The sequence below is a fragment of the Triticum aestivum genome, chromosome 7A, assembly GCF_018294505.1.
Source record: "Triticum aestivum cultivar Chinese Spring chromosome 7A, IWGSC CS RefSeq v2.1, whole genome shotgun sequence".
NCBI lineage: Eukaryota > Viridiplantae > Streptophyta > Magnoliopsida > Poales > Poaceae > Triticum > Triticum aestivum.
Genome location: NC_057812.1, coordinates 261,936,297 through 261,944,204, shown reverse-complemented (window position 1 = coordinate 261,944,204; position 7,908 = coordinate 261,936,297).

Genomic DNA, 7,908 nt, shown 5'->3' with positions numbered 1-7,908 from the left:
TAGCGTGGAACCGACGAAGGTCTTGTTGATAGATGGTCGACCGGATCAAGGCCATCTCTCTTTCCTCTTCCAGAAGGTCAACATCGTCTTGTCGGGATTGTTCTGCTTCTACCTCTAAAAAAAGCTCTACTCGTGGGGCGTTGTGAAGCAAATCAGTCGGTAGTACGGCTTCGGCTCCATATACCATGAAGAAGGGAGTCCTGCCAATAGACCAATTTGGTGTTGTTCTCAGACCCCATAGTACTGATGGCAACTCATCTACCCAGGCGCCAGCTGCATGCTTGAGGTCTCGCATCAATCTGGGTTTTAACCCCTGGAGGATCATACCATTTGCTCTTTCTGCTTGTCCATACAACTGTGGGTGAGCGACTGAAGCATAGTCGACCCGAGTGCCTTGGGAAGCATAGAAAGCTCTGAACTCAAGCTCTGAACTCATCTGAATCAAAGTTTGAACCATTGTCTGTGATGATGCTGTGTGGGACTACAAATCTGAATGTTAACCCCCTGACGAAGCTGACGGTAGTGCCCGAATCGAGGCTCTTGATGGGCTTGGCTTCAATCCATTTAGTGAACTTGTCAACTACAACAAGCAGGTGAGTGAAACCACTTCTGCCAGTCCTCAAGGGTCCAACCATATCCAACCCCCAAAGGGAAAATGGCCAGACAAGTGGAATGGTCTTCAAGGCTGAAGCGGACTTGTGAGACATGTTGGAGTAGAACTGACAACCCTCACACTTGTCGACTATTTCTTTTGCCATTTCATTTGCCCGCGACCAGTAAAAACCTGCTCGGTATGCTTTGGCCACGATTGTCCATGAAGACGCATGGTCATCACAGGTCCCCGAGTGGATATCATTGAGAATCATTCGACCTTCCTCTGGGGTAATGCATCGCTGGGCAACTCTGGTCACACTTTCCCTGTACAGTCGACCACTTATCACAATGAAGGCTTTAGATTGACGGACTATCTATCGCGCTTCATCTTCATCTTCATCTTGTGGAAGTTCTTTTGTGATGATATATGCGATATACGACACTGTCCAGTCAGGGATGACGACCAAAACCTCCATGACTAAGTCGACCACAGCTGGGACTTCGACTTCAGTCGGATCAGTAGAACTTTTAGGTTGTGGGGGCTCTTCTGTAAAGGGATCCTCCTGGACTGATGGTGTATGAAGATGCTCCAAGAACACATTGCTGGGAATGGGTTCTCGCTTGGAACCTATCTTTGCCAGGTAATCTGCTGCCTAATTCTTCAGTTCGGGAATGTGGTGAAGCTCTAGCCCTTCAAACTTCTTTTCTAACTTTCTCACTGCATTGCAAATAGCCAGTCATAGCTGGGATTCTGACATCCCACTCCTTCATTACTTGATTAACCACCAAATCTGAGTCGTCGTAGACCATTAGGCGACAAGCGCCAAGCGAAATGGCCATTCGCAACCCATACAGAAGTGCTTCGTACTCAGCTTCATTGTTGGAGGAGTCAAAGTGAATCTGAAGGACATAACTGAGTTTATCACCTCGCGGGGATACTAGAACAACTCCAATGCGAGAGCCACTCAACATCTTGGATCCATCAAAGAACATAGTCCAGTGTTCCGACTGAACTTGAGTCGGTTGCTGTTGTTTAATCCACTCGATGAGGAAATCTGCTATTGGTTGGGATTTAATTGCTTTCTTTGCCTCAAAATTGATATCCAACGAAAGGAGTTCAGTCGCCCATTTTGCCACTCAACCAGTTGCATCTCTATATATTGTTCAGAATTTCTGACAATGGAGCATCGCTGATGACTGTGATGGAGTGATCTGAGAAATAATGTGTCACCTTCTTTGAAGTCAAGTAAATTCCATAGACAAGCTTCTGATAATGCGGATATCTCTGCTTGGATGGAGTTAAGACTTCAAAAATATAGTACACTGGGCGCTGAACCTTGTAGGCTTTACCTTCTTCTTCCCGCTCGACCGTGAGTACTCTACTGACAACTTGTCCAGTGGCTGCAATATAAAGCAGTAAAGGCTCTTTGCTGATTGGAGCAGCGAGCACCGGCTGGGTGGAAAGCAGGGTTTTGAGCTCTGCAAACATTGCGTCAGCTTCAAGAGTCCACTCGAACTTATCAGATTTCTTCATCAATCAGTAAAGAGGTAATGCCTTTTCATCGAGACGAGAGATGAATCGACTCAAGGTGCCAAACAACCAGTAAGCTTCTGAATGTCGTGTATGCGCACAGGGCTTTTCATTCGGAGTATTACGCCAACTTTCTCTGGATTAGCATCGATCCCACGTTCGGAAATGAGGAAACCAAGTAAATTTCCGCCTGGAACTCCAAATGTACACTTTGACGGGTTAAGCTTGATATCATATCTTCTCAGGTTGGCAAAGATTTCAGCGAGGTCAGTCAGCAAGTCGGAACCTTTTCGCGACTTAACCACGATGTCATCCATGTATGCTTCCACATTCTGACTGATTTGAGTGAGTGGGCACTTCTGAATCATACGCGTGAATGTGGCGCCAGCATTCTTGAGACCAAAGGGCATGGTAACATAGCAAAAGCACCCGAAAAAGGGTGATGAAAGTTTTTTTTATTTCATCGGGCCCATACAGTCAGATCTGATGATACCCAGAATATGCGTCCAGAAAGGACAGTCGCTCACATCCCGCGGTCGAGTCAACTATTTGATCGATGCGAGGGAGAGGGAAGTGATCTTTCGGGCAGGCCCGATTGATATGCTTGAAGTCGATACACATACGGAGTGAATCATCCTTCTTGGGAACTATGACTACATTAGCGAGCCACTCGGAGTGGTAAATCTCTCGGATGAACTCGGCTACCAGAAGCCGAGCCACTTCCTCGCCAATTGCCTTTCTTTTCTCCATGGCGGACCGTCGAAGATGTTCTTTGACAGGTCTTGCTTTTGGGTCGACTTGCAAATGGTGCTCAGCCAGTTCTCTGGGTACACCTGGCATGTCAGAAGGTTTCCATGCAAAGATGTGCCAGTTCTCACGGAGGAACTGGATGAGCGCTTCTTCCTATTTGTTGTCGAGTGTTGTTGATATGTGAGTCGGAGCAATATTGGGATCAGTTGGGTGAATGTGAACTGTCTTTGTCTCTCCAGACGACTTAAATGTAGACTCTGAAGCAGGCTTCTTAGCTCTCAACAAATCACTCGGATCTACCGTCTTCTTGTATTCCTCCATTTCTATTGCTGCCATCTGTTCATCGGCAATCTTTGAGCCCTTCTGAAAGCACTCTTCTGCTCGCTGCCGATTACCAGTAACTGTAATCACGCCCCTAGGGCCAGGCATCTTGAGCTTGAGATACACATAACACGGTCGAGCCATGAAACGGGCATACGCAGTTCTGCCCAGGATAGCATGATAGGCACTGTGAAAATCCACGACTTCAAATGTCAACTTTTCCTTCCGGTAATTCTTTGAATCACCAAAAGCCACATCAAGAGTGATCTGGCCGAGTGAATAGGCTTTCTTTCCCGGTATAACTCCGTGAAACCGCATGTTACTCTCACTGAGTTTGGACATCGGAATGCCCATCCCTCGGAGGGTCTCAGCATACAAAATGTTCAATCCGCTGCCACCATCCATCAAAACTTTGGTCAGTCGGGTGCCTCCAATGACTGGGTCGACCACCAACGCTTGCCTCCCAGGGGTGGGAACGTGCGGCAGGTGGTCTGACTGGTCGAATGTGATGGAGTCTTTGACCATTTCAGATATGTCGTTGTTGCTGGCGCAACCATGTTGACTTCCCTATTGACGACTTTCAGTCGACATTTACTTTCAACATCAGCAAAAATCACCAAAGTGGAATTGATATTGGGAAATCCATCATCATCCTCTTCCTTGTCCTCATCCTTATCAGATTCTTTTTCCTTCTCACTGGGTTGCTTTTCTCTGAATTGTTGTATAAGGACTCGGCACTGCCGAGTGGTATGCTTGGGATAGATGAGATTTCCCTCTTCATCCTTCTTGATGTGAATGTGACATGGTAAATCCAACACGTCGTTCCCGGCTGCATCTTTCACCTTCTTAGGGGTCCAGGGCCCTTTAGGTTTTCCTTTAGAATTACCTCCTCCAGTGTCCTGGCCAACTGGTTTGCTCTTTCCACTGCGGAGTCGGTCTTCTTCTTCACTGTTGGCGTACCGAGTGGCTATCTCCATCATTCCAGTCAAAGACATGTCTCCTGTCCGACCAAATTTCAGGTTGAGCTCTCGGTACCGAACGCCTTCCTTGAAGGCGCAAACTGCTTGGTGGTGAGACACATTCTCCACAGTGTGGTGTAAACTGGTCCATCTCTGGATGTAATCCCTCAAAGTTTCATTCGGTTTTTGCACGCAATGCTCCAATTCTGTCAATCTTGCTGCCCGTTTGCACGTGCCCTCAAATGTTTTGACAAACACTTGGGCCAACTCTTCCCAGCTAAAAATATTGCCTGGAGCCAACTGATTCAACCAAGCTCTAGTTGACCCTTCAAGCATTAGGGGGGGATGCTTCATGGAAACTTCATCATTTCCTCCACCGATCTGCACAGCCACTCGGTAGTCTTCAAGCTAGGTGTCAGGCTTTGATTCACCAGTGAACTTACTGACCCCAGTCGCCAACCTGAAGTTGGGAGGGATCTCTGCAGCCCTGATGGCTCTGCTAAAACACTTGGGACCAGAAACATGCACCCTGCTTCCAGTCGGGTGATCTCTGTCTTGCCCTTTCCTATGCGCTCGATTCCTGTCCACTAAACCTTGCACCAAAATGGACCTTGCGTCAAACCCTAGCTCTCTTGGGTCGACTGGCCTCCTCTGATCCTCGTTGTACGGGCGCCTATCATCATAATGCCGGGGCACATATGATTCGCCCCTCGGAGGGGGTGTAGGCACTCGGCGGCGGTCATCACGGTCGAGCCGATGATCTTGCTGCTCATGGTTCTGACCCAAATACTGCCCTTGACGATGCCCACATCCCTCACGCCGCGGAGGCGATCTTGGGCTGTGAGCCGATTGAACGGTATCAGCCACCACAGATCTGCTATGGATCATGTTGCGCGACTGAGAAACTGCAGTGTTCTGCTCTCCTGCTGCTCGGAGCAGCGCTCTGATCTGCATTAAAACCCTACCAGCTTCCGGCTGGGATGGCTGAATGGATTCTGCTATACGGGAGCGGTAAGATTCTGAATCGGAGTGTGGTATACATGCGGTTCCGGTGGAAATAACTGTCGCTGTCGTCGACTGGACTCAAGAATCTGTCGGCGAGCGCAGTCATCGTGTGCACGCTGAAGGTTCTCCAGTCAGGTGCGCTCAACCAAAGTGGCCAAATGCGCCGCCTCCAAGGCCCGAGCCTCAGAGGACTCGCCGACAACGGGCGTGTGGAGGGCCTCCACATTGCAGCGGTGAAGTTCCTCCCTCTGCCGAGAAGAGAGAGTTTCGGGGTGGTACTCTTAATGAACGCGCGACGGATCGCCACCGACGTCGTCGCCACTGTTGCGACGCATGCTAGGCCGACTACAAGGCGTGTCGACCGTCAGGACCTCTGCCGCGGGGTCACTGCTGTCGCACTCGAACAGGGTCTCGACAGAGCCAGTCGAACATGCCGTAGAGAGATTCGTCGGGCTCGATTGCCGTGACTTGAGGGATGACCGACTGACGCGCCACCGCGTGCTTCACCCACAGCTGAAGCCGTGACCGACCGGATCGCTTGTGACGGCGAGCAGCGGGGAGCGAAGATGCTGCGGGGGCCGACCGATACTGAGTCGACGGTTGCCACAGAAGGACACCGTGAACGCACGCATGAAAGTGCGTCGCCCCGTGGACAGGGAGCGCCTCGACGTTGAGAGGAGCTTCCTGAAGCCAAGCGGAGTCGTCGGCGATGAAGACGAGCGCGCCGAGACGGATCTCGCGGCCCTCCGCCAAACCTCCGCCTGAAACCATGATGAAAGGACTCGAAGAAATTGCAACCTCACCGGGAAGTCGCTAAGACACCTGCCCCACGATGGGCGCCAACTGTCATGGTTCTAAGTCTGACAGTAAAGTAGGGGGGTAGGAATGTAGAGGCAAGATCCTAGCTACGGTGAGATTGTGCATGCAAGATGTACGAGTTCAGGCCCTTCGCGGTGGAAGTAAAAGCCCTACGTCTCGCTGCCCGGAGGCTTGGTCGATTGGATTATGCGTGAAGTTACAGGGGTTGCGAACCCTTGTCCCAGAGGAGGGGGTGGCTTTATAGAGTGCGCCAGGACCCCAGCCTTCCCCCGTTACATAGGGTTCAATGTACATAAAGAGGGGATGTTACTGATAACGTCAGCATTAAAGTGATATAAATGACCCTTAAGACTACGGAGTGAACGCCTGATCGTTGCCATCCTGAGTGGCCTTAGATCTTCTGTGCTTCGAGTGGTTTATGATGTGGTCGAATGATTATATCATGGTCGAATGGAATTGGGTTATCTGAGTGGAACTCATGGTCGAGTGGGTTGCATCTTGAGGTGATTCCAGTCGGTAGAATTTGTTGTCCTTTGGATGTCTTTGACTATAGGGCAGTGTCCTTGGGAAGGGTGCTTAGATCGGGTCTATTGCCCTACCCTAGGTACACGGCACCGTCAGGTATCCTATTAATTCGTGAGCAGAGTTTTATTCCATGTTAATTCCCACCATATGCCAAACAAGGGAATGGGAGTAAAAATCTACTTCCCGTGACTAATCCCTCCATAAGCACCCTCGTGCAAACTACCATTCCCCTGCCCAACTGTTTACCAAATAGGCTGCTAGAGTTAGGGAATGGGAATTGAAGGGGTACGAGACTTCAAATCTATTGTTTGGTTGGAGGTATTGGGAATTCAAAAGGGAATAGGCATGGGACTTGAGACTCCAACTCCCACCGTTTCATTAACAGGGGAGGGGGTGGGAGTTGAATGGGAATTGTTTTAATGAGTCAATCTTAACCCTTCATACTAACTTTCCTTGTCTAGTCCCATGTCAATTCCCACGAACCAAACAAGGGAGTACAATTTCTCCTCATATTCTCACACATAATTCCTATCACGCACCAAACAGAGGATTGGGGATAAAATGACTCATCCCATGTCTAATCCCAACATAATTCCCTCCTCTAAACTCCCATTCCCCTTCCCAAATATTGCCAAACACACTCTAGTTAGTTTAAAGACATCCAAGAAAACATCATTCACCCTTATCGAGTTAGAAATAGACTCCACACACTTCCTCACCTTACCGATTTAAACTTGCGCAAAGCCTAATTTTTCATCACTTATCGGAGATAAATCCACTTGACACGATCATAAACTTTTTTTGAGGAATTTTGATAGTGGGAAATTCTCCCACTGACTTTATATTATCATGTTATAGGAGGGAGGTTAGCAAGTCATAAGCCTTCGCCGTGTCGAGTTTACTTGCAAGAACGCCCCTTCCTTACTTTTCTTCGTCTTAAGATAACGATTCATATGCAATAAACACATTGTCCATTATGAGACGACCCAGGACGAATGCACTTTGTTCTTCCGAGATCCCGACCTCAGCCGCAAGGCCAGAACCTTCGAGGTATCTTATAAAGCACCTTACAAAGTGCAATTGGGTCGATATTGGGTTAAATCTGGGGAGCTTTGACTTTTGGAATAACACATTGGAGCACCGTCTCGTCTGTAGATTGCAAGTTTTCCTTGTAAGTATGGTATATACAAACCCAGCGAATTTTGTGGTTTTGGAGAACAGATTTACGAACCTTAAGTCGGTTCCCCCAGGAGGTGTTTGTTTCGCAGATAAATCTCTGTTACCTATTTACGGTGTAAACCAAAAACATTACAAGTGTTTGGTATGTACACACTGTAATTGGCTTTCTCCGCAAATGGATCCGGGTTAGCTTTATATGGACACCACCTGCAACCCTTTGTAAAG